Here is a 27,336-nt window from a genome sequence, read left to right as displayed (position 1 = left end):
ACATGGCCTTTGGAAGAGTTATGCCCCTTTCTACAGTGAGAAAAATGCAAAACCTCTGAAGTAATGTGATCAGGGACAATCAGCCACCTTCTCTGAGAGCCTCTTTTTTTGGAGGAGGCAACAGAATAAGGTCCAGAGGGCAAATATAGAAACTCCTAGGAAAGTCCCAGACAGTTCAGAAATCACCACTGACATGTTGGTATGAAGTATCTCCTGTGCAGTGAATTGTACATTTGTAAAGGAGATATTGAAACAGCAAATAGGGAAAATTAATGGAGAAATTTAATCTAGTTTCACTCCCACTTAGGAGGCTTGCAGATTACTACACTGAGGTCATTAAAAACAGGGCAAGGAATCAAGGAGGTGAGAGTTTGACTTCAGTGTCAAGTGGAGTTGATTATTTATTTCTCTCTGTATCACTCTGCCTCCTAAGATATTACATGAACAGGTTAAAGGCTTAGATTTTGAAAAAAAAGGATGCACATGATGCAAATATGGCACCTTTTTCATCTGAATGTCATTTTTGCTGACGAGATTGCCAAAGGCTGTAGATGGCCTGGGTAAGCTTTTACAAAAGAAAAGAATATTCACAATGGGGGCTGGGAACCCACACTCTATCCAAACCCTGCAAACCAGATGCTGTCAAAAAGCAAGAGGGAAGTTTTCTACCTCCTTTTCCATGTTAAGAGGTCCCAAGCAGATTATTTGATAATAGCTGTTTTGATATGATAAATGCTTTCTGCCTGTAAAAGTGACACTTCTCTAAAGGATGTACAGCCATGCATTGTCATGGTAAGTCACCTTTCCAAGTAATTGCTCTCTTTGTAAGAGGTCATTCTATATGTTTTTAATAGATTTAGCTGAAACTATAAAAAAAAGCAACTCTGTTAATTTTAAATAAAGCAACTTCTGTGGTTTATGAAGTTTTATGACTTTCTTTGATATGCAGATTTGTATTAGCTTAGTATGAAATAAAAGACCATGGTGGCTGCACATGAGAGATAAGTAGGAGCATTCACATATTCAAGCTCTCTTTTTTGGGTAAGTTTTGTATTTACATTACTATGGACGCTGTCTGAGGGGTGAGATTGTCACCTGGGTTTTTAGACACAGCAAGAGAAGCATGTTAAAGGATTACTTCTGCTAATTTCTTTCTTAGCTTTGCTTTTTAGGCAAACAGCCTAGCAAGAACCTCTTTTCAAAATAGATAGTTTTAAAAGAGAAAATGTGAGGCTTTTCAGGATATTGCCTGACTTACAACAGTTTTATCCTTCAATTTTAGAAATACCTATGCCCGAGTTCTTGTTACCTCCTCAGCTCAGTCCATTTCTTGAAAGTATTTCACACAAGAAGGAAGGGTAATATTTTAGGTAATATACATCAAATAAACATATATATACATGTTAGCTGAGCATAAAACATCCTTTGGTCCTTTCAATACCCCAAATTAATTTATATTTTGTGTGCCTAATCAGAATGCACAATGACAGCTGTGACATTTTACACCCACTTGGTTTAAGAGTAGCTAAACATGCAATACTCAGGGCAATGAAGAGTGAAAGCCCTAATTTTAACTTCATTCAGTACTTTAGATCCAAGTAATCCATTTCCCAGCCTATGCAATTAACTTTGCTCTCATACATTAGCAGAACAGAGTAGCATAAGAATGCATAAGTAAAAAAAAATCTATTTTCCCTTGATTTTTAAACAAAGAAACCTCAAATCTTGTCCTTCAGATCTCATTGATTACAATTCCTGAGAAGACCTTAAGACTGAAGATGCTGATTCTTAAATGTTCTTACATCCAAGAGTCATGCTATGCAAATGTCCTCCTCCTCTTCCATTTTTGTTCCTCGAGAAAAATCTCAGAAAAATGAAAAACTTAAATGAAGCATTTGAAAATTTTACTGAGCCAATATAGGAACTTATTCTAATAACTATATTAGCATGCTCCTGAATTGGATGTAAGCAGGAACTGTAAACTTTATGCATTCCATTCAGCTGTTCTCTTTGTTTCTTCCATTAAACTGCATTTACAGAGGGATCAAGAAATACCACAGAAAAACTTTTAATTAAGTTCCAGCATAATACCCTCTTGAAAGCATTTTTAGAAATGCCCCATAAATCTACCTTATAGCCATGACATATTTTTGAAACTTATATATCTAAGGAACCCAAACTAAATCCACTCACTGCTCTAAACACAAAGTCTTATTTAATACCCTGCAGAAGAGAGACAGTCTATAAAAATGAGGATATATCTACATGACAAGTGAAGCAACCCAAAATAATGTTGCTCTTGGGCTTGCAGCTCTCTATAGCAGAAGCAGACAAAGCTCCAGCCTTCTCTAACCTCCCTCCTCATGTCCACCCAGTGACCTCCCACACAAAACACTGATCTGGCCATGGGAGCTTCATTTGGTCACTTAGCTCTGGCAACTGCACTGACACTGTGTGACAATTTCACTTCACATTTGCATAGAGGATGTCAGAGACCTAGAAGCAGCCCTTATGGAAAGTTTTATTCCAGTAAAACCTTTGTTGTGGAGCTTATTTCTCTGCAGAATTGTAATTTCTTAGCTATTATTTCTTTTATGTTTCACCATAGCTTTATAGTAAACAAAAGGATATTTTAAACATCAAAAAACCCCAAAATGAAACCAGCAAACACACAAAAATCACTCTGCATCTTTTACAACCAAAAATGAGCAAGTTGAGCTGGAATTTTGCTGCCATTACTTATCTACAACTGATCACTGAAGTACAATAGTAACTTATAGAAATACTGAGGCAGACTTGCACACCATGAAAGTGCTGCTCTTTTTTCATTAAATCATCTGACACCATGTGTGAACCCCAGTGAATCCAAATGTGATTTCCAAATAGTTTGCAAGAAATTTGGCTACTCACACAAAAAGCCTTTGTGGCAGGAAAGATGTGAAGCAATGTGGGGCAGACTTGTTATGTGGAGGAGGAAAGTTCATTAAAGGTTTGAGGACTGATAAATGAGACAGGCAAAAGGATGGGTAAATATGAGAGAGATATGGATGTTCCTCTAAAGAATGAGAATTTGGGAGAGGAGAAGGCTGGAGCATCAGATATCTTTTTAAAATATCATTTCAAGACCTTTAAAAAAAGCCCCTGTCTAAGTATTTTTTTGTCACTGATCTCAGAGGAGCAGATCAGATATCTCATATCTGAACACTTATTCCAGATAGCAGAAACAGTAAAATTTAATGAAAATGTCTTGTTGAAAATGTCTTATTAAAAATGTCTCACATGGCAAACTATAAAATTAAGAAGGTATTGCATTTATCTCATGTATAGAATACTTAGATTAAGCTATTTATCAGTAGGTTCTTGTGAGATAAGCGTATTTTAGGAGCCTGAAGTTTTTTTTGTAATTACTTGCATGCACACTGGTTCCCCTCTAATGAAAATAGGAAATACAATGAGCATGGATGAATGCATTGCCACCAGTATGGGAATAAAAAGCCAATTTACTTTTGTTGGAATGCACATCTAATAGGTTAAAATGATTACTGTGTTATTTTTTCAGTGTTGCATGTGCTTTTTTAAGTATTCCCCCTGCTCTTTTTTCACCACTTATGTAGAGTGCTGACAGTATCCTTCCATCTCATGTCTGTGAAACAAATCTTCCTTGCCCAGGCTGACTTGTTGTTACTGTTATCCTGAAGCTTTAGCTGACAGCTCACTGCTATTCAATATCTGAATATTCTGAAAGACAATATTCTGCCAGTTCCAGAAATGACTTGCTCAAAAGCCTGATGTTTCCTGTGCTGCTTCACTAGAGCCATGGCAGCAGAAGTGTCTGTCTGTGTGTGGCTATGAGCAGCCAGTGGCTCATTAGGTTGATTAAGCAAAGGATCACCTCATTTCTCGTGGGGAAATTGCATGTGACTAAATCCTTGTCTTGGGCCCAGCTTTGTTCCCTGAGGAAAAGGTCACATAACCTTTGTGTGCCTATTGCCATGTTCCCTTCTCAGTGAGTCTGGATAACTCAGTGAGTCAAGTACAGTGTAGTACTTGGCCCACATGCATCTCAAAACACCAAAAACCAGAACCATGTCAAATCACATGGCAAAATCTGAGCTAGAAATGCCCAAGACTAGGAAAGCAGTGAGGCTTACATTTTGTGATTCAAGTTCAGTACCAGACATGCTGAGCTGAAGCAACACAATATTATGAAATTCATCACAAATTTGTATGCATATGAAAAGGCAATAGCTTTTTGTCATGTTGCTGTGAGAAAGTATGATAGAATTATTTGAAACAAATACTTGAGGTCCCTGTAAAAAAATATATGTAGTGACCTCTGTAATAGCTTATGCCACTATAGATTGTTAAATACAATATTTATAAATATTACAAAGAGGCAAATTTACTGCATACTCCCTCACTGTAACTTATGGGAATGATGACTCTCCTCATTACAAAAATACATAATACCATTGCCTTCATGCTTTACATGAGGATATATTAGCCAGGAACCACAGGATGGATCTATTCACTGCCAGAGTCTGCTGTGCTCAGGTGGTAGAGACTGACAAGATTGTTACTCTGGGCAAATGCAAAGAAGGTGCTCTGTGGCAGGAGGTGGGGAGGAGGGAGGACAGGCAGGGAGCAGGAGAAGAGAAGGGAACCCCTTTGGAGATCCAGCAGTTCCACAGACCCTGTGCTGGCTCTCCCTGAAGGCTGAATTCAGAGCAGAGCACTGAAGGTTGCTGTGGTGCTGGGTCCCCAGGCATGCAGCAATTGACCTCACTGGAGGCAGCAGAGGAGCACTGCCTGCTCTCAACATAAATGTTGCAGGTGTCATTCCAGCTGAAGGAAAGAGCAATAGTTGATAAGAAAGCCATTTCAACCTTTCTCAAGGCACAAGTGTGCACAGCCCACTGTATCCTGCAACATCTTCAAGCAGCCATCAGGAAGCAAACAAAGCTTGCCAAGACTGGTCAGCATTGTTTTTAGCTAAACTTTGATATGATTGGAGCTTATAGAGGGCTTTTCAGTGGATTACTGCTAATGGCATTTGTTACCAGCATTAATAGTAATTTACCCACTCTTAATCAGAGCAGCCAGTTAAGAACTTCTCAATCATTCTGGGTTTTCACTTTGCCAGTTGACTAAAATATTTTGTGCTACAATTAGTCACAAAGCTTTAGCAAACAGTTTGTAAATTTAGACAGTTACTTGAAAAGTTACACCCTACTTATGTCTAATTTATTGTCACTGTTTATGTTTGTGCCAAGACTTGGGCTTTCCCACTGATCAAGAATTAAAATATATAATCACAAAATGTTCTCAGATTACTGGTAGAAAATCACATTCTGCTTAGAGGAGATATTAATGGTACTTTCATTACAAGAAAGAGTAGATCTTCCTATCTGCAAGGCTGGTAGGTTTTGCTGGGGTCATTTAACATTTCAGTAGGACTCACTGAAATTCTCAGCTGTGTCTGTGTTCACTGAACTGCAGGACATATTTGCAGGTGTGGTGGTGTCAGAGCCTTGTTCAGGACACATGGGTGGGCTGTCATCAAGAGAGGGGTCTGGTCCCCACTTCCCCAGTAGAAGATCCAGTTCTTTCTTGAACAGAATCAGCAAAAACATCCTTCTGTGTGTTAAGCTGTAATATCAGTGATAATTAGTCTTCACTGAAAGACAGGAGAGAGGAGGGTAACACTGAAAAGCAAAATAATCTCAAGTTAGAACCTCTTTATGTTGTCAGAAAGGGCAGTCTAGCTAGTGATGCATTTGTGTAAGGGATGCCCAAAGGGAGGGACAAAGAGGACGGGGGTGCCTTTGTTAACATTCCAATCAGTTCTTTATTAATTCATGCCAGAAGCAGAGTCTGTGCTCCCTCCACAAGGTTCTTGTAACAAAAAGCATTTTAGAAGCTAAATGTTTTCTGGAAATCAATTTAAGATGGCCACTCTGCTTAATCAGCATGAAGTTAATTTCTGCATCAGATTACTAAAGCATACCATTACCCCCAAGGGCTTAAAATTCCTCTAGTTTCATATCAGTCATTTTGCCATGAGCACTGCAATTCCCATAACATGATCCAGGTCTTGGAAATAAGGATAGGAACACTTAAAGTATCAACATTAACTTGTCTGACACTGATAAAATATATATTTCCAGATGTTTGGCTTCAGAGCATTATTCAAACTGACATATTGCAAAGATTTATCTTTATCCAACCTACATGATAAAACCTGGTCAGACACAACAAAAAATGAAATATTTTCTCTTTAAATAAAATTCTTTATTGTTTAAATAAAATTGTTGAAACCTACAAGTGGAAGTGTATCCAATTTTGATAGTGATTTACCTGCCCCCTAGTTGGTTAGCCAGAAAGGTCTCAGAGGGGAGGGTGGTGGCTGGACATGGAGCAGCCCTAGATGCCAATGCCCAGGCCTTGGAAGGACTCAGAGGAGGTCAGCTAAGTGAGGTGCTTGTCCCAAAGCTATAATGGGGTACAGTATTTTCATCTCCCAGATTTATCTTTAAACTGCAAAGCTTTTTATTCAAATGGGAATAAAACTAAAAACATGTATTTCTTCCTAAAAATGAAGTTATTCTCAGCTCAAGTCTAAACATATACATTCCTGCTCTGTCTGTCTGTAGGCACAGTAATTCTTACTGTGTTTGAATAGCTGAAGTGGTCTCAGGATATGTGTAAGTGCAGGATTGTAGGATGATGTAATAACTTTGATTAGATCAGTGAACCAGGCTGGGCAATACAAATACATTTTGGGCACAATCCCTTCCACAGATATGAAACACAAGTGTGTCTTGGACTCTGCTAATAAACTGCTTATATTTTTTTGTCTAAAAATATCTATTTCCTTGTAGGTCCATGTCCTTCCATGAAATACTTGTGGGTGCCTTTTGTTAGAAGAAATGCTAAAATGGCCCTTGTGTATATCTGGGATCAGATCCTGGGTAATTTCCCAAAAAGAAACAGATAGAGAGTGCTCTGTTCTGAATTTGCCAGCTGTGGCATTGAAGTATTTCCTTTCAAGAATTCAAATGTGAATTTAAGGAACTGCCAGTGACACTGGATGTTCTGCTTCAGGGTTACAGTGGTTTTAGACTGGCTGACTTGGTTTTGGGATATTCTCTTTTTTTCTTCAGAATACCTCTCTTTTGCAATGGATTTTTCATTTTGCTCCTTTTAAAATTGAAATAAACAAAGTTATTTTATAGTCAGTCTGCTAAAACAGCTGTTATTTTCTTTCCCTGATTTTAATTAACCCTTGTGTGACACTGTTATCAATGCTATAGTGACCAAAGCAGAAGGTTCACATGAAAGTTTGAGGGATCTGCCAGAGTTAGATAAGTAGCCAGGATGGTTACAAATGTAAGTGGCTGTAGAAGGGAACTCCTATTGAAAGGAAGTAGTAACACTTTTCATCCAGATTGTTTTTTAATTTGCCACCTGAATAGAGAGGAAAAAGTATGCCTTAAGAGATGAGCAAAACATTGGACCCATGAGGAGAGGCAATATAAAAACAGATAATTAGGAGATACTGCATGTCTCAGGGCTTGAAAACAGTCTGTGAGTCAGTGCTGCATTTCATGTTTTATGCAGTTTTGGTCATTGCTGTCACTAAAAGGTAAAACTAAAATCCAGATGGAGTAATGAAGTGGTTACTGACATGAAAGATTTCTATGTGATATTAGGAAGAAATCTAAAAACCCATATTTTCAATACTTTTGTTCAGAAAAGGGAATATTTTAACATATACTGCTTATGAAAACTACTTTTTTTTTTTTTTTTCCTGGCTAGCTACTGTTATGACTAGTCTAGAGAGGAAATGTATAAGGTGATATTAAACTGTCATCTAAAATGAATGGGAAGATATGTATTGGGTGCTGGAGATGAAATGAAAAAAAAATCAATTGGAAAAGGAAACATTTAAAAACTAACATTTAAAACCAGAGCACATAATTCAGTCCTGTAACCCCAAGACAAATATCACTCAAGAGAAACACTTTTCAGAAGGTTAAAAAGGATTAGACACAGATAGGTGATCGAGATGAATATAATTCAGTTACACTTGTTAAAATCAAATTTATAAGAAAAAAAGCAATTTGTAGGCAAATAGCTCCCTGAAGTGAAACTTTCCTTTAGTTGTATCACAATGAATGCTCATTACAGGTGGCTTTCACCTTTGCTTAGAGCCCTTGGCCTCAGCTGCTGGCAGGCACAGGATATTGATCAGTAGTGACTGGTGGTTGGGGGCAGGATGGAGGTGACCTGTTCTGAGACATTTCCTGTCCTTTTTCCTTGCATGCATTTTTTTTCATCTTTTACTCCTCCCACAGTTTTCATTTCATGTCCCCTTGTTTTCTGCTTTCTATTTCTTCTACACTTCTGCCTTTAACCTGCTTCACCTCACCGCAGGTTGTTGGACTTCTCTCAGCAGTTCTCATCCCTACAGCCTTCTCATGCTGTGTGTTTGTCCTGTTCACTAATCACAACATGGCTGTGTTGAAAGGTACCTAAAGACCATCTAGCTCCTCCCTGCCACAGGGACACCTACCACTCCACCAGGTTGCTCAAAGCCCCATCCAACCTGGGCTTGAACACTTCCAAGGAGTTAAACTGCATCACCTTGTCAGTGGATTGGACTTCAAACAGGGCTGGGAGTGACTTCTGATCAAAGCAGCCCATGACATCTCCAGGACTGTGATCTCTGAGCTAAGCTGTTCTGGTTTGGAGACACTGGACCCATCTGAAGATCACCCAGTCTATTCTAGGCTGGTTCCCATGTGCATTGGTTTTACACAGCCTGGTTTTTGGTAGCAGGGGGGACACTGAGATGGCTCCTGTGAGGAGCTGCAGGAAGCTGCCACCACTGTCCAGCAGAGCCAATCTCTAATGGCTCTGAAGATGGACATGCTACTGGCCAAAATTGGGCCAGTGAGAGAGGCTGGTAATTTAAGAAGAAAATCAAAACAAAAGTATGCAGTCTTGCTTCTAGTCAGAGAAGAGGAACACGTTTGGGAAAATGACATTATGGCACCAAGGTCAGTGGGGAAGGAGGGGCAGGAGCTGCTGCAGGTGCCAGATCTGAGATTCTGCTGCTGGCCATGGGGAGACCATGGTGAGGCTGCTGTACTCCTGCAGCCCATGGGGATGCAGAGATCCACCCACAGCCCCTGGGGATCCATGGGGATGCAGAGATCCACCCACAGCTCATGGGATCCAGGGGGATGCAGAGATCCACCCACAGCCCATGGGGATCCATGGGGATGCAGAGATCCACCCACAGCCCATGGGGATGCAGAGATCCACCCACAGCCCATGGGGATCCATGGGGATGAGAGATCCACCCACAGCCCATGGGGATCCATGGGGGATGCAGAGATCCACCCACAACCCATGGGGATCCATGGGGATGCAGAGATCCACCCACAGCCCAGGGGGATCCATGGGGATGCAGAGATCCACCCACAGCCCATGGGGATCCATGGGGATGCAGAGATCCACCCACAGCCCATGGGGATCCATGGGGGATGCAGAGATCCACCCACAGCCCATGGGGATCCATGGGATGCAGAGATCCACCCACAGCCCATGGGATCCATGGGGATGCAGAGATCCACTCACAGCCCATGGGGATCCATGGGGATGCAGATCCACCCACAGCCCATGGGGATCCATGGGGATGCAGACCCACCCACAGCCCATGGAGGAGCCCCATACTGGAGCTGGTGGATGCTGGAGGAGGCTGTGGTCCAGTGGGAGACCCAGTGGAGAAAGGGCCCTGCTTCAGGCTGGAGCAGCCTGTCCTTGTTGGACTGCACCCCGTGGAAGGGTGACCCACCCACAGCAGTTTTGGGAGCACTGTGTGCCCGTGGGAGGGACTCACACTGCACCAGGTGTGGTTTGGCTGCTGCTCATGAGAATGGACCCACACTGGGCAGTTCACACAGAACTGCCTCCCATGGGAGGGGCCCCATGGTGCAGCAGGGGATGGACTGCTCTCCTGGAGCAGTGGAAGAAAATCCTGGTGATGAGCTGACCCAAACCCCACACTTTGTCTCCTGTGTTGTTGGTGGGAAGGAGGGAGGGGCTGGGGAGGAAAAGGTGTTCTAAGGGCTTATTTCACCTCTCATTATCCTCCTCTGATTCTGTTAGTAATAAATTCACTTTGCAACTTGAGTTGAGCCTGTTTTGCCCTTTACATATTTTCTCCTCTTCCCTTATCTCAGTGTGTGAACCCTTTGTTGGTTTTTTCTCTCCTCTGCCCAACTCTGGCAGGAGAGGGTGAGTGAGCAGCTCTCGTGAGTGCCTGCTGTTGGACCAGTGTCAAACCACAACACCATCATCCATGCCAGAGCCTCCTTCCTAATGGTTTGGTAACACTGAGCAAGCTTGACTCAGAGCACTGAATAAAAGATATTAAGATCTTTGCTGTAGCTGGATAAATAGATCAATAGATTGATTTTAGAGAAGTCCACCATTGCCTGACATAATTATTTTGCCATTTTGAGACTTTGGTATGTGCATTCTCTGAATGCTGAAAAGGAAACTAATCCAGTCAACACAGAGCAGTTTATTTTTCCTTTTTTTTGGCCATCTTCCATATATGTGCAAGCACAGCTAAGTAGAAATGTCCAAGCTGCTAGATGTCAGGCACACCTGGTCAGGATGACTTTCTTCCACTGTTCAACTGTAGGAAGCAAAGTGACACACAAAGAGTCCCCAGGCAGGTGCAAAGGAGAGCCCCATTATTGCAAAACCCAGGCCTTTTAAAGCAGTTAACCCATTATCAGTTTAATTCCATTCAAATATAACAAATATTATTATTATTATTATTTTATAAGGCTTTATCTATATAAGACATTCGACTTCTGCTCTTGGAGAAAATTAGGACATTATGACTCTTCCATTTTTAGTTCATGTGGATCAAATGGATCCTCATCCAGCATCATCCCCACAGAAAGTGTGAAAAAACTACTTAGATGATCACTACATTCACTGCTTCCTGGTGTTTAAAAGGCAAGTCAGCTGATAATGATAAACTCTGTTGTCTTTTAATGAACTGTCATTTAGTGGCCCAATAAAATTTCAGAAATATGTAGTCTTTTTCAAAAAGCAGCTGCCTTTATATTAATTTCATTTCCTTGATATTCAGCTTGAAAGCAAAATCACAATTTTATTGTCATTTCCTCCCCAAAGGCAAAGCCTGTGAAAACCCACTAGAAGAGAGAGACTTGGGACAGTAGTCTCCTCTTTTACTGCTGGCTTAGCTCATGTGATGGCTGCAGTACCTGGCAGTGTGTAGGAAACAGAGCTGGAGATGACAAGCCTCTCACTGGTGTGTTAACAGCTCTCTTTCACAGTGTGAGTGAGCACAGTGGCCGTGGGTCTGTGAGAGGAGCAGACTCCAGCCTTTCTACTGAGAGAGCTGTGTGACTGCACCTCTGATTTACTTGTCCTCAGCCTCAGTGCTGTGGTGAGATGAGTCAGGATCTGTGGCTGCAGCTGAGCTGTGCTAGAAGCAGTGAGCACTGGCTCTGCTGCCTCCCTGCTGCACTTGAGGGTGTGATGGTTCAGCCTGCTGAATGCTCTACTGCTCCAATGCTGCCACCAGCCTCTGTCCCCTGTGGGTTCTGGCACAGCTGACAAGTATGAATGTGGCTGGAATAACTGGTTTTAAAAGACCACTAGAAATGGAGAGTCACCACTAAACAGAAACCTTATTACAGATATTAACCAGTGTTCATCCTTTTGATGTCATTAGGAATGGGTTTGCCTACAGGCTATTTTTTCTTGAGGGCTTGGTTGGTTTTTGTTGTTTGTTTTTTTTTTTTAATTTAAAACAAGCAGAAGGAAAGGAGAGATGTAGGCAAAATTAATTCCTTCTGCCTTCAAAGCAGAAGTGTTTCTTCTTTTAAATTCTGTGCAATTACTAGATAGTGTTATAGTAAAGTGGAGATGTACCATATAGTACCATATACAGCATATTCCATGCTGTAAACACTCCTAAACAACAGACAGAGGCATACTGCCACTTTTCTGTTTGGTCCCAATGAGCCAATTTACAAGAAGAGGATTTCTTCATCCAAAAGGTCAGAGACCTCAGATTATTAGCATAAATTTACTTTGTTCAGACTTGATAGGTTTTAAAGATTACATTAAATTCAGGCAGTTAGAGACAGGTAAGAAGGTAGATTCCTCACCCACAGGAGTTACAATCAAAGGATGGACAAATGGACAAAAAGCTAGGGAAGGGAAGCCAGGAGACATGAAGTTCAGCACAAATCCCAATGGTGAATTAGGGAATTGCTTCTAACCCAATCATTTCCCAAACATATCAAAGTGATGTTCATTGTCTTGACATCTTTTTTGCCTGCCTTCCTTCTTCTCTTTTCCGTGACTTTTGTTGGCATCTGTTTCCCTTTCTTTGTCAGGTGCATATCTTGTCCTGTATGTGTGCAAGTATAGTTTAAGACAATTGCTCAACCTTGAAAGGAATTCCTTTCTGCAATCACTGACTGCCTAAGAAGGGTTTTGCTCCAGCCCAATAATTGTCATTCACCTCTGACCTCTTTTTGGTAAACTCTTGGTTGTCTCATTATTACTTAAAAAAATGGTGCTTGGAGTAAGAATGTGTTCCATAAAGCAGACAAGTCTAAGCAAGTGTCTAACACCAGTGTCTATGAAGTTCATCAGAGGAATGCAGATTGATTTTCTTTAAATAGACCAGACAAAGGGTAGAGCATTAGGCTTGTCTAAACAATATGCAAGTCAGCATGGGGCTATGTGTTTCAAGGAGAGCAAAAATGGATTAATTCCAACAGCAGATTATTGCACTGAGAATACCCTAAGTACTGGAATTTAGTCTGAAACATTAAAAGCAATATTTTCTGTTGGATTTAAGAGAAAATATTCCCTTACATACATCCTTCATGAGCAGATACTTCTAATTTTAAAATTATGACATTAGCACCTGAACTCAGTTTATTTTTATCAGTGTACCTGAGGGTTTTATAATAGCTATTAATGATTACTCACAAAGGGGTGTAAGGGGGACCTGAACTGAAGAAAAATAATTTTGGTGCTTGGAACTAGAGTATTAATATGTTTTAGTGCTCAAAGACTTGTTCATGGAATCATAGAATCACAAAATCACAGAATATGCTGAGTTGGAAAGGACCCATCAGGATCATTGAGTCCAAATCCTGGCCCTGCACAGGAGACCCCAAGAATCACACCCTGTGCCTGAGGGTGTTGTCCAAATGCTTCTTGAACTCAGGCAGGCTTGGTGCTGTGACCACTTCCCTGGGGAGCCTGTTCCCATGCAATAAGCACCCTCTGGGGGAAAAAATCTTTTCCTGATATCCCACCTAAACCTTTCCTGACTCAGTTTCATGCTGTTTCCTCGAGTCTTGTCACTGGTGATGAGAATGAAGAGATCAGTGTCTGCCTCTCTTCCTCCCCTTGTGAGGTCACTGAAGACAACAAGGTGTCCCCTCAGTCTCCTCCAGGCTGAAGGAACCAAGGGTTGAACACCTAGCACAATTCTGAAATTTGTCTAAGACAGCAGACTTTGTGTTCTTACCCAAAATGAAGGCAAAGAACAGAATGAGTGTGGTCCAGAAAGTCCTGCACCCCTGCCCCCAACAATTTTACATCAGAGCAGCATCCAGCAAAATGGAATTTCATATTGCATAGGAAAAGACTCATAATTTGTTTCAATATGTCAAAGTGCTGTCAAATAATCCTAACCAGAATTGACAAGATTCCCTGATCTGCCTAGGTTTTCCAGCTGTCTGACTTCAGAGCTGCTAAGAAGCTGAGCATCTGGCAGCCTTTTACCTGCCTTGATTTTATTCCCAGGCTTTGAGGTTGCCAGGCTTCCTACTGCAGAGTTGGGCCCCAGCTATCAGGATGTACTGGAAGAGGATCAGTTAGGAAATATTCAGGAAAGTCCCTATCCAGTGACAAGTGAATTAAGATTTTCTTTTCCAAATTTGATCTGCACCAGCAGGGAAGGAAAATTTGGATGGTCAGTTCTGGGCAAAGAGCAGCAACCATTCGGATCAACAATGTGTGTTTGCTCAAGGGTATCTGCTGGAGACAGGAGCTGTATTTTTCACAAAAACATTGGTTCTTGCATTTGAGTTATGGTTCAGGACAGGTAGTGCCAGTACATCTTGAAGAGATGTTTCCATTGGCAGGAAAAGAATGGCCTGAAGTTCTGCTTCCCTCTCCTTCACCAGCATCCAAACACTGCTAATAGCTGCCACTCTGCACAACAGAGAAAATCAAATCCAACACAGATAAATCTCCTTTCCACACCCCCACCCCCCTTAAATAATAAAGAGCTCCAGCTCTCATTTAATTGTAATGGAGAAGCTCACTTGGATTATTCTGAGGCTTTTGGGGGCAAATTTGCTTACGTGTATTTTCAACCAGCTATTCAACTTCTTTGCTGTTCTTGGCAAAACTCACAAGAACTAATATTTCATGAATGCTTGGAATTGTATCAGTTGTAAATATAGAGTCAGAGCCTATGCTGGTACAGATTGTCTCAGCTTTCTTGAGCTGCCTGGAGGCAAGTCAGTGTCTGCACTTGAGCAAGCACCCACTGTGAGTGCCCAGCAGCACAGGGAGGGGGAGTCCCAGTCACAGAGGCAGGAAGGAAGGAAGGGCAGCTCCAGCCTAATAGCAGTCTTTGCACTTTATTTACTGTGCAGTCTGACAGCAGGAAAGGAAGGAGAGGGGAGCCTTAATTGAGGGGTTTCCATGTGATCTGCAGCTCCTTGCAGGACAGGAGTGGTAAGGATGGAACAACAGCAGCATAAGTGACATCTCTGGGGAAGCCTTTGCTCTCTAGCTGGGAGGTGTCTGTGGATTCCCACTGGCACTGCACAGCCCTTTGCAGTGTGGCTGCACATGTGTTGTGACTCTGTGCTTAGAGACACTTTTTAAGTGCTCTGATGAGAATTTCTACAGGCAGGTCTTTAACCCAGAGATGTGTCAGTTATCTCTGTATTGCTCAAGTCAGTCACACACCTCCTTGGCACAGACTAACACCCCATGGAAGTCAAAGGAATAGAAGATATGGACTTAGTGTGCACTGCAGACTTTCAAATGCTTGCTGACTCATTTCAAATAGACCATCTTCTTTTTTTTTTTTTCCACTGTGCTGTAACAGGATCTAATTCAGAGTCTATATCTGTAGGTTACATGCACTGTCATTTCAGTGTAAAGACAAGATGTAGATCAGATACTGGTGCTAAATGCAGGATGAAAGTTTAAATAAAGCCTGCTTTTCAGAATGAGGCTCATCCCTGGCTCTTCAGCTGGTTTTCAGAATACTTATGATTTTGGAAATTGTGTTCTGGTTGCACAGAGTCCAAATCAGGACTGCCATGGTTATCTAGCTAGAACAGCCCATGCAAATGAGTTGCCCTTGACACTGAGTATATTTTCAGCTGTTAATCAGATCATTATTTTAGGGGCTGTTTTGAGAAGATGAAGTAGCATCTCTCAAATATATGTACCCCTGCAATTCTCTATAAGCCTCAAAGACTGAGTTGGAGAGAGTAGAAAGAAAAGAGATGCTTGTTAAAAGGACATTCACAAATTATTTATAACAAATCCTAACCAGCATGGTTGAGATTTTGTCCTCAACCAGGACACAGATGCCAGCTGTGAGAGCAATCCCAAAGCTAATTTGTTTGGGTACCATCACCACAGAAAAAGAATGGCATTTCACCATCCCTGCACATGATTGGAGATGCCATGCCACATGGAGTTTTGATGGAGAAGTGCTTTCAGTCCTGCTTGACCCCAGTAAGACTGCAAGCTTGCTTTGTGAGTTTTGGAATGGTTTGCCAGTCTCTTTTTTTTATTTTTATTTTTCACCCTGAGAGTAGTGATTACTACTTTCATGAGCAAGGAGTGAATTCAAGTTGAATAACTAAATCCCCCCCAAGATCCTCATCAATTCTCTATGGTTTACAAACTATGCCCTTTTGTATTGAGGAATAGACAAGACAAGTAATAGACAAGACAAGTAGTGAAGCAGAAGACACTGGCAAGTCTCTAAGATTAATGAGGACACTATGGGAGAACCTGAGAGATAATTCAAAATGTGTCGAAAAAAGCATGTTAGAACATTACTAATCTCTCTACCTGAAGTCATTCTTAAAAACTCAGTCATCTCTTAACTAACATAATAGTCATATAGGAGCACCTATTTGGGATACTTGTTTCTGAACCTGTATCTTCTTTCATAGCATTCACAGGTTTCACCAAAAAGTCTAAGGGTTTACCAGAATATTTTTCACTGACCTGTCAGAGGATCTTTAGACTGGAGTATTTTAAAATTGAAACTCAGTTCTAAAACAAATTTTAAAGCAAGCCATCCTCTGAACCATCCTTTTCAGCTGTAAGTCTGTTTTAATTTCTCATATCTCTTCAGTTCTTCTGGCAAACCTTCCTCAGCACTAAAAGTTCTGAACAGCAACTACATGCAAAACTCACAACTACAGGAAGAATCTTGATGTTGGAGTTTCATTGAAGAGAAAAATTTTCTGTCTATGGTCATGATACCTGCAAGTGATCAAGGGAACAATGACTCCCAATACCTCTGGAGAACATATATTTATGAATTTTTCTAGGAATTTATTTCTGTGAAGCATGTCATGTATGTCTGCTTCCTAAGCAGGATTTCTCCAAAGTCTCAGTTTGAGAAGTATTCAAGACTTTTCAGGAAAACATCAACATTTCATATTTTTTACATGGCATCTCCTCTTAATCCTATTCAAGGTTCTAGAGCATTTCAAGGATTCTGTATTTAGCACAGATTTTCCCAAAATCTTTATCTGTTATGAGCTGAATGCCTGTCACCTGTCTACCCAACATCTGCACTTCAGACATGCAACAGGGTGGAATCCAGGTGTTCCATAAGTGCTGTGCTCTGCAGACACAAACTCCAGTACTTTTGGGAAAATGGCTGCTCTATATATTTGTTTTCCTCAAAGAAAGAATGTTTAGACAGATTAGGAGAGAATTAATGGACTTGCTGAGTATGGACTGTGTGGATGCTGCCTCTGACAAGTTCTGGAAGCAGCCACATGGAGCTAGGTGAGGAGTTCACAAGGGGTCTGGTGATTCCCCAAAGGATTGGATTGATCTCATCTATATCTGCACAAATTTCTTCTGAAGCAAATACTAGTTATTCTTTTAGAAGACCAAGTTTCTGGGCCTTCCTCTCCTGCACAGGGTGCTTGCAAACTGTCTGAAGTGCCATGGTGAAATTGGAAGTGTGACTTTTATGGGAGTTCAGGCAGCAGGAGTATTGCAGTAAACAGTGTGGTCTTGAAATGGAGGCCAGGGTCTTCATGGGAAAATGTAGGTATTGTCACAAGGGTTATGAAAATATATAAAATCAGTATGAATAACCAAATGATGGCTAGGAATATATGTTTTAAGAAAATATTTTATTATTATAATTTTTATTTTTTTTTTTTTTGGCAAAAGCCCTGTCAAAACTGTCTGCTCCTGCCCAAGTAGATGATCTGGCAGAAGCATCTTTAGAATATGTACAATCTCTAATGGATGTGGTTACAAGATTTTAATCTGAACCTATAAATACTGAAAGGAGTGGAAATAAACCTGACTTCAGAAAATAATATTTCTTTTTAATACATTAAAAATGTGCACCATCCATGATAGCACAAATAAATCTGTATTTGAGATGTGTTTGCCACTGAAATTCAGACATACAATACCTCTCAATGTTGTTTGAGACATCAGGGCCAGCAATGACCACAGTACCACTGCCATATCCAGCTACATGAGGAACCAGAAAAACACAACTTCTTGGAAAACTAATGTAAAGACATTTGAAAACAGTTTCACCAAAAGTATTACTATTCAGCAAACTAAAATAGTGTAAATGTGTTTTTTATTGGGCAGCTTCTTACATATGAAATCTGTATTTGTTGTCCTAGGGGAAAAAAAAAGCCACTGCCTGTGCAATGGGGGTTTTCTTTTTTTTTTTTTTTTTTTTTTTTTTGTTCTGTTTGGCATTCTGCTACTCTTTGATCTAGACCTCTAGACCTGTATAAATTTGTCTGATCTTTGTGGGTTTCGTGGGTACTGTTAACCATCTGCTGTTGTAATCAATTTTATGATACAGCACCAAGTTGCACCATCACAAATAAAAAGAAAAAAATCTCAAGGAGTAAAAAATTTAGTGCTGCCATTTCTTGTGCTGGATTCTCTTTGGAACATCTTCTTTGGGAAATGGAATCTAAATAGTTCTACCCTAAAGCAGAGTATTAGGATTTTTATTTGCATTGGGGAGCTGAAGGTATGTGAACCAGCAATAGATGAGGAAAAGTGCCAGACAGAGTAAACTGTCAAAAGTAAAGACATTTGATCAGTTTAAGAAAAAAGCAGAAGGAGCACAAGAGACTCAGGTCAACTCCTCAATATTGCATTGAAACTTACTTCCTGGTGGATTATATGAAATTCAAGCTACTCTGGTTGTGTTATGTTTTTCTTCTTACATGGAGCAAGCACAGTTTTCCTTCCTCCAGAGGACAAGTGAGCTGTCAATTAACAGAGGGTATGACCTCTGCTCACACAACAATGTTTTAGCAGAGGTTAGAGCTGCTGGAATCTGGAAAGCAGCAAAGGATCTGGAGACAATTTTTATGCTAAAATAACCTCCGTGGTTTTCACTCTGAAGTTTACTTATTTTTGCTCTCAATGTGATGTTTTTAGGGAATGTGCTGATAGATTCTGAATATTTTTTTCTATTTATTGTGGTTTCAATAGCCAGTCAGGCCAGCAGATTTAGCTGGGGAGAAAGTATGCTGCAGTTTCATCTGTCTCAGTAACATCCAAAAGCCAAACAAATACACAAATCACCATTCAGTTAAGACTTGCTGGATTTGCTTTGTGCTTTGCTGCACATTGATCAGCCTATAGTCTTTCTGGTGGGTCTAGCAGGTGTTTGCTAAGGAAGGATAAACAAATATGAAAAAAGTTCATAAACATTGTAGAAGTGTGTTTCTGGGAGAGGCTTCCAGTTAGAGGAGAATGGGGTCAAAATCTGAAGTGGCTGATAACATTTCTATTATAAGGTGAGAGTAATCCCAGAGCCTGTAATTCAAGCACGTGATTAAGGTTTCCAATGCTTGCTTTGCTGATAGATACAAGTGAAGGTTGAAGAGATTTGGTCATGTATTTTTATTCCACATGTTGCTAGTACTTTAAACTGAAACTATGTTTTAGGGTTCTTGACCACATGCAGGGCACAGGATGGAATTTGTGGTTTTGGTTTGTTTTTTTTTTTCACTCCAGATATACAATTTGGCTTTGATGAAGAGCGGGGAGGAATTTGGGTTTTTCCTTCCTTTGGAAGACTGAAAACCACACACAGCTAGCAAAGGGACTTTTCATTGGCATCAATAGTGCTAGCAAATACTCTTTTGGTCAGTGGTATGTGTCTTGCTGTGTCAACTGTGTTGTAGGGAACAGGGAGGATTGTCACCCCACCCATTAAACCATCAGGGACTGCTGACTTGTGTTTTCTTCCCTTCTGTATTATGATCCACTTCCTAGGATCCCATGGTCATTTTCACTCCAGGATTGTCATAATATATCTCAATTGGAAGTCCTCTCATCCTGCAGGCAGAAATTCTGGGAAATTCTAGTCATTGTCCTAAAGGGATGAAGACTGTTGCATGGTATCAGGGAGGATTTCATTAATTTTGGTTTGAGGACATCTGGATAATATTGGTCCAGATTGTGTCCTACTGTATAATGATACAGCAAAGCAAACTTAGCAAACAGAATTAGACCCATTATTGGTGGAGCATTTTGAGAATCATCCACAAGAAATTAGGAGATGATGAACTTAAGAGGGTTCACTTTTGGATGCTGTTCACCTGAAAGGGCATGGCTTCAGAGGCTATACTTAACCAGATACAGGTCTTTGTTTAAAATACAGACTTTACTAGTGCCAGCTGTGATTGTATGTCCTTGGTTTATCACCTACACTCCTAAATTTGAAGGTCTGAACTAGAAAAGCAGTTGATCTACCATTTTCTCAGTAGGGTTACTGCAGCAGTGCTTAACTTCTAGACTGCTCTGCTTATTTTTGAAAGGACAGTCACGTATTTATTTAGACTAAGAGTACAAGGTCAGTGAGACTGCTCATGTGTTAAAACTCCACACATTGCTGAATCCAGCCTTCCTGCAATTTGAGATTTGCTTATCTGAGAGACAGCCAACTTGGCTTTATGGAGATATTTAGGCTGTTGTTCTCCTGGCTTAAAAAGAGGGAGCTGGTTTCAGGGCAGGGCTTATGAAAATCCTGGCTTAGAACTCATTTTTAGCTTTAGTAAAAAAAAAAAAAACAACATTTTTTATACCTTAAAACAATGTTGAAAAGCAGATCTTTAGTTTTACTCAGAGGAACCTAAAAAATCTCAAAGTGTTAACATCAATGTGATTTGAAGTTTATAACTGAGTCTGGAATCTTTTTTTGTTTCTATTAACTGTGCATTTTACATGGTTTATATATAGACATGACAGAATAATAAAATATAAATATATGCATAAATATACATGTGTGTACATGCAAATATGATCTGCCTATTTGATATAACAGGCTTTATTAAAATTATAAATAAAGAAACAATTAGGGAAAGCATGGTTAAAAATTGCCTGAAATGTTGAACTGATGAGTCAAGTATAGTGTTTATCTTTTTATTAACACAAAATACTAGGCATAATACAGAATGATGTGAGCCAATAAGGCTGCACTTGGAAAGAATACCTTGTGAATCACCAAGACTGCTGAAAATAACCAATCACCAATGAACACATCTAATAAACATATGCACATCATCTTCTTGACAGGTTTTAAATGATCAAAAATATTTCTCCACCTGACCCTCCTACCAAAGAACTGATTCTATTCCTCAGCTTTAAAGAGCACTCCTACACACAAAATCCCCTGGGGCTGGAATGGAGAGACTTCAGTACCTTGTGATGAAAATATATAACACCTGGTTCATCAGTGCTTTTTGTAGGCAAGCCTGCATGTGTTCAACCAGAGCTCTGTGTGGAGGATCTCTACAGGAGATGGCCCTGAGAACAGGTGGATTATATATGGATGATTACTCAGATTCCCTCTTGTAAGAGCAGAGATGAGTACTTGAAGAAAGATCAGAAAAGGGTAGGGAGCAGGTTAGTTTATAGCAGCATTAACCAGCATGTGCTGGATTAAGAGAGCCAGAGTACACAGAGGGCCAGACTTTTCCATGGTCACAGTCTCTGTCTGGGGTGTGAAGAAGGACATTGAAGCAGGTGTCTGGTGATTCTGCACCTGCTGGGAATGTGTCTGTACAGACTGAATCCCAGGAGTCTTGTTAAAGCAGCTTTTAATTTGCTTTACTGCTTTAGGAGAGACTCAGAACCTGTGCTTCTGACCTCTGGCTTTAAGAAACATCAAGTATATTATTTCTCAGCAGGGGTTTGGCCAATGTTTATTTTCTGGATTAATAATTTTTAGTATTCACCTCCTAAAGCAAATGTTTTACATCCTTGAGTGAAGCAAATAAATATGCACACCAAGAAAAACTGTGTTTTTCTTTTCTGTGACCCTTTTCTGTGCAGCTAAAGGTAGCTGTTTGAGAACTACAGCTCTAATGCATGCTCATAAAATCTTTCATTTATTATTTATACAATTATTTGCAGAGAGCTGTTGCCATGACAACTTTTACACATGGTGAGAGATAAATCCTTCCATAGACAGTAGTCACGACTCCAAACACTGTCACATGAAGATAAGTTTGCATGGACATTTCAGGCTTTGCCAGATTTTTCTAAAGTAGTTATTGATATGAGAAGAACTTTCTTCTGCTAAATTAGAGAAAATAGCTTGTTTTAGCCTGACTTCCTGAAAAATAAAAGTTTAATGAATAATTTTTCCATCCATCTGCTTACCCTCTCCTAATTTCCTTCAGATCTGTTGATAGAATTTCAATTACCCTTCACTGTGATGTCTCACAGATACTTAAATCTGACACACTTCACAGAAAGTGGTTGTGTGAAGGTGCAAGAGTACTAAAATAATGTGTCACAGAAATCAATATTCCACCACGACTATGAATGTGGTGAGCTCCTTTTGTATCCTTGTTCAGACAGCATCAAACTGGCCAAAAATCAATCAATTTTTGTTGTTATTAAAGGGGAATCAAGGCAGAAAAAGTGGAGCTGTGGGAAGGTGGAGGCATGAAGGGTTCTGGTGGGGATGTGGCAGGCAGGACAAGAGGGATGTTCTGGTAGTGATGGGGCTGTGGGCTTGCAGGACACAAATTGAAATGAGATGAAAGCTTCATTGAATCCTGTCACTCAAGGAGAACTGCTTCCAAATGATGCAGCCTAGAGCAAGCTGCAGTTTGGAGAGATAGAGGTTAACAATATCTGAGGCAGTCTAGGCTGCTTGACTCCTCCAGCCTCCCTCTTTGGGGCAGAGATTCCAAGCACAATGAATTACATGTGCAGGGGTCAGGAACTTCCCCTCAATCCAGGCAGTCACCTGGTACCACAGCCCTCTGCTTTGGTAGTGATAATGCCAGGCAGACTTTGTCCTGGGACAGCCTGGAATGGATTTTCATCCTTGGTCTATAAGAAATGGAGCTCCTCTAAGTTTCACAGCTCCTTGACACTCAACAGTGACAACAAAAGCCACCAGAAGCTATCCAGGATTCTCAGCATCTGTTGGATAATGGTGATCAGGTTTCATATTTGGAAATACAATATGGCTTTGTTTGGAAATGCAATATTTGTTTGGAAATGCAATGATAGATATATGGATGTTAGGCATTTTTGTAAAGCAAATCTATATTTGTGTGTGCACTCACTCAGGTTAGTTGCTCTAAAGTGTGAGGATTGAGGGAGAGACATTCTCTGACTGCTTAAATTTGAACAATTCCAATCACAACATTTGAAGCAAAGGAGAAATAAGGTCAGTTTTTTCCACCACAATGCCTAAAAAAGTATTCTGTATGTGTTCACTTAACTGACTTCTTTACTGCAGATATTGGTCTTCCTGTTATCAATGATGTAAGTTCAGAATCTTTAAAAGCCATTCCAGCTTTAGATGTCCAGCTTTAGATCAGGAGGCTGGAAAATGTAGTGGATTGACCATGGCTGGATGCCAGATGCCCACAAAAGCCACTTTACAACTCCCCTTCTGAGCAGGGCAGGACTGGGGGGCTCAACATTGCATTAGATGATGATGAAGAAGGGCAGGTTTCTTTTGGCATTTTGATCTATCCACTTTACTCCTTAAATTCTGCCTTGAAACACATCACATTTAACACTTTTTCTCTAAACACCCTTTCTCTTCCACTCTTAAGTCAGCTTGGCAGCCAAAGATGAGTGATTCATGCACTGTGTGACTTTTCAACAAAGTCCTGAAATCATCTAAATTCAAAGGGAATTAAATAAAACATTTTCTAAGAGCACAAAGTAAACCAAATAGCCAAACAACAGTGTGAGAAATTTTCAGGCAATGCAGAAATAGCCAATAAAACCAGCCAGTCAAGGCTGCCAAGAAGCCAGATGCTGTGATAGGAAGAGCATTTTTCACAGCTTTCAGCCAGTGTCATGTGATTTCCAGCTGAGGAAAGAAGAAGACACTCTAATGGTATTCATTTGTTAAGATTGGTGACACCTTAAGTGTTTAATTTCCTAATATTTTTCTTTAAATTTTGACAGGAATTTGAGAATAATTAAAAGCCCTTCTGATATCTGGGTCTAATTTTGGTGGCCTCATACTTATCCTCATTCATTTTTACTACCAGATCACCATAAATGTCATCATAATTCACTAACTAGGCACTATTTGAACAAGAGTGGGCTGGGACTGAAGTAGAAAGGGTTTTGGAAATTAGGCTATTAGGTACTTAAGCAAGCTTTCCCCTATAGCTCTTCTAAAAGTTCCTGGCACTATGCCTGGCTTGAGCTAGCACCGATAATATTTCGTTTTCTTAAGCACCATCTTCATTAACAATTTTGTCCAAAATGAAATAATGCACCTGATCTGTAAGTGGAATGCATTTTATCTGTATATATTTTCCTTCCTCTCTATATGCAGTTCATGGGCTTTCAGAAAGAGGTAAATAGAATTAATATTTTGGCATGAAAATGGTGATAAATATTTGGAACAATATACAAGATCAGGTGATTTTTACTTTTTTTTAGCTACTTATAACTATGATATCTTTGGTTTTATGTATCTGTATTGCTTGTGCTACTGAAAAGGGTCACAAAACAGAAAAAAAAGGGAAAGAAATTTGATCTGCTTACCTATTCTCACAAATATGACACCTCATTAAATCTGGTTGCCACATAAGGGGCTTGCATACTTTGAAATATTTCTGAGAGTATTCTGGGGGATTCTAGAACAGAGAATACCACCTTGATGGAAAGTCAGTCTGCTGAAAAGCAGCACTGCTTCAGGGCAGGAGAGCAGCCTCCTAGATAAGCAGGTTTTTCTGACAGTGTCTACAGATAAAGCAACAAAGGTTGGCATAACTCCTGGACACTTTCAACTAAGGCATCAATTTCCTTTTTGTCTTTGGAAACAACTTTTCATTATAAACTTTGGAAAGTTTCCAAGAGATTTGGACTTAGAGCTATCCCAAATGGAAATAGATTCTCCTACCTGCAGCACTCATGTATGTTAGTATAATGAGGGCCACTTTTACTGCCACTAGGCTTTTAGGAATTAGACACTGAACAAACCACCTGTAACTCTCAATTACTTTCATCCCTCTGTACTCTGAAAGAGAAAAGTCTTTTTATAGACATAGAGAATGCTGAAGGAAGAATGGACCATGCCTATTGAGCCAGAGAGAGTGAAGCAAAATAATAAAGACATATAATTCCCCTAATCTTTGCAGAGGGTCATGCATCACCAGAGTTAAACACACAATGTTGCTGTTAATTAAGGAAAGGGAGGTGCATACAACATTTAGAAAACTGTGCTGCAAAAAGAACAACAGCAATTTCTTACATAAATCTTCTAAAGAAGAAAAGAATATTCTTCCCTGTCAGTTCAAGGGCACTTCTCAGGAGTCTTCAGCTGAAAGAATGACAGACTTGCTTCACTACTTGACCTTCTTACATCAAACTGCAGCAAGGAAATGCATCTTCTTTCACAGGAAAGCATATGCCTTCGAAGATGATGAATATGAAGGTAAGAATTAGGCAAGGGCCTATTCCAAGTGCAAGAAGTGCAGAAAAGGGTGGAAATCATTTAACTCATATTAGCTAGTTCAACTTGGTGATGGAAAACAAAAGGACACACCTCTTTACCCCAACCTCAGCCACTGAAATTACAAGTGTAGAGAAATGGCTTTAGTTGTCTTTTCCATCTTTCCTCTGCCCACAGCATTCCCAGCTGCAAAGAGCTTTCACCTCCCTCACAGAGAAACCCAAAGGCAGCACATGGCCCCAGTGATGACACTGGCATGCCAGCCACATGGCAATTTCAATTGCTATGTCATATCAGTTAAATCAACACACCAGTTGATCTGCTGGCTAACAGGTTTGAAAAGCTCTTCTCCCTGAAGAGAATAAAGTCTCAGTGTTGTTTTCTGTTCTTTAATGTACCCTTGTAACTATCCACCCTTCCCTTGGGAACAGCAGGAGAAACCAAGCTACTCAAACTGTGCTTGAACTGCAGACACCTCTGCAGAGATAAGAGGCTATGATGAGCTCTCTTTTGCTGATTCTCAGCTTATTCCTGAGAGCACATATTATCACAGCAACACACCATCCTTCACAAGAATGACATAATCTCTCCATTGCAAAGACTTTTTTAAAAGAAGACTGCACTCCCATTCACCTCCTAAAACAATCTCTCAATGGCTCTCAGAAACTGAATGCTCCCAGGACCAGAGTGTGTGTCCTTGCATTGCAGGAGGCTCTGGTTATCACCTTTCTGCTAGAACAAACACCTCTCTCAGCATTCATTGATCTCATTGTGAAATACTGGCAAATTAAAATGTAAGTGGTTTAACCTTGGACACTGCAACAGAAAAAAAAAAAACAAAAAAGGGACTTTAGGCTGAAATGCTAAATTTTCAGAGTGACATATGACATAGACTAAACTTTGTGAGAACTCACTATCAAAGTGTGTTGTTCAGTTTTGAATGGAGACAGTAATTTCACTGAATTATTCCACTCAGGAATACCTCTCTTTGCTGTCCATCCCAATCCTTCCCTCAGAGGATTTCCCTCAAGGGGGTGGCACTGCTAGGCAGGGACCCTGTCCAGAGCAGCACCACCACCACAGAGAGCACTAATTGCTGCTGTGCACCCACCAGCTCAGATGGGCTAGTTCAGCGCTGACTAAATTCAAATGTCTGGAAGAGCCTTTGCTGGCTCAGACAGTGCAATCACCTTGTCATAAGGCACATCAGTGATAATGGCAGATGTTCATCTCCCACCTTCTTAAAGAACCTTGAGCTTACCCAAATAGGTCAGCTCATTTTTGACTTGTTCCTAAGAAGTCCTCTGACATAACATCAGTTTTTTTGCTTAGTTTAGTCCATCACTTCTTGTATGCCTGGTATGGTCATGGAGAACTGGTTCTTCTTCACCCTTTCAGTAACATTTTCCATCTTTGAAAATTGTTGTCAGATCCTCCCTCGGGGTCCTCAAGTTCAGATTTTTGTTGTAAGTCATGAATCATTTCTAGATGGCTTGGACAAGCTGAAAGAGAGGATTTGATGCAGTAACTCTGACACATTTAACTTGAAACAAATGATCATTTTCAAAGGGGAGTTTTGTTTTTGTTTCTTTTTCTTAATTTCAAAAGTATTTTATTAATTCATATCCCAATTTGGGATGAAAACAATTGTAGGAATATCTGATTTTCACATGGAATTTAAATTTTAGCATCCAGGTGACACCTGTGGGTGGTTTACCTCCCTGCAGCTTCAGGTCAGAGAATGATGTATGTGAACATGCAGGTTGTTAGGTTAAAACTGAGAGATGGATCAAATGACCAAACTGCAAAATTTCTGTTCTGTTGATTGATACTGTAGCAAGCAGATTATTATAGATTATGTGCAAAATCTGTTTTGGATAGTTGTTTATAATGGGTGAATCCTGTGCACCCTGAACTTCACTGTGATAAATTGACAGCACAGTCTGAAAGCTTTGTCTTGCAGCTCCCTGGGGTGCAAAGTGCTTCTCTGTGGGTTAAACCAGGGCCTTGACCTGGTTTAACTGTTCATTTCA

Source organism: Oenanthe melanoleuca, chromosome 1, assembly GCF_029582105.1.
Source record: "Oenanthe melanoleuca isolate GR-GAL-2019-014 chromosome 1, OMel1.0, whole genome shotgun sequence".
Taxonomy (NCBI): domain Eukaryota; kingdom Metazoa; phylum Chordata; class Aves; order Passeriformes; family Muscicapidae; genus Oenanthe; species Oenanthe melanoleuca.
This window is presented reverse-complemented; position numbering follows the sequence as displayed.